The 419-nt window shown below is 57.0% G+C and overlaps 1 protein-coding gene across 1 annotated transcript in view; it reads right to left on the reverse strand.

The window, feature by feature from the left end:
• Positions 1-419, reverse strand: part of LOC104494432 (metabotropic glutamate receptor 4) — an 18,013-nt gene that overhangs the window by 986 nt on the left and 16,608 nt on the right. The window lies entirely within an intron of this gene.

The following is a 419-nucleotide window of genomic DNA, read 5'->3' on the forward strand; positions in this document are numbered from 1 at the left end:
TCTCGTCTCAGCACTTCAGCCAGGCACGATGCTCTGCAGAGATCCCACCATGAGGTCCGCAGGCACCGTGAGGCTCAGCCGCCACCCAGACACCCTCCAGCCAAGGGCACGGAGGAGCGCCGGGACGCAGAGCGAAGCCCAGCCCACCACAGGCAGCAGGAAGGTGTCCTCTGCAGAGACCAGCAGCAGGCGAAGGGGACGGGACGCCCAGCAGCTCTCCCTGTCTCGGCGCCTGGCTGACAAATGAACCTTGCTGCGCATTTCAGACCGGCATTCCCAGATAACAATTAGATAGGCCATAAGAAATGAGAGCTGACAGAGCTATTTGTTAGCCGCAATGTTTTCATAGCCAATCTGCCCGTATCAAAGCCCCGTGAATTATTTATGCTGTTGCTTATTTTAGGATACGTGACCTGCCA

Source organism: Buceros rhinoceros, unplaced genomic scaffold (genome assembly GCF_000710305.1).
Source record: "Buceros rhinoceros silvestris isolate BGI_N320 unplaced genomic scaffold, ASM71030v1 scaffold21185, whole genome shotgun sequence".
Lineage (NCBI taxonomy): Eukaryota > Metazoa > Chordata > Aves > Bucerotiformes > Bucerotidae > Buceros > Buceros rhinoceros.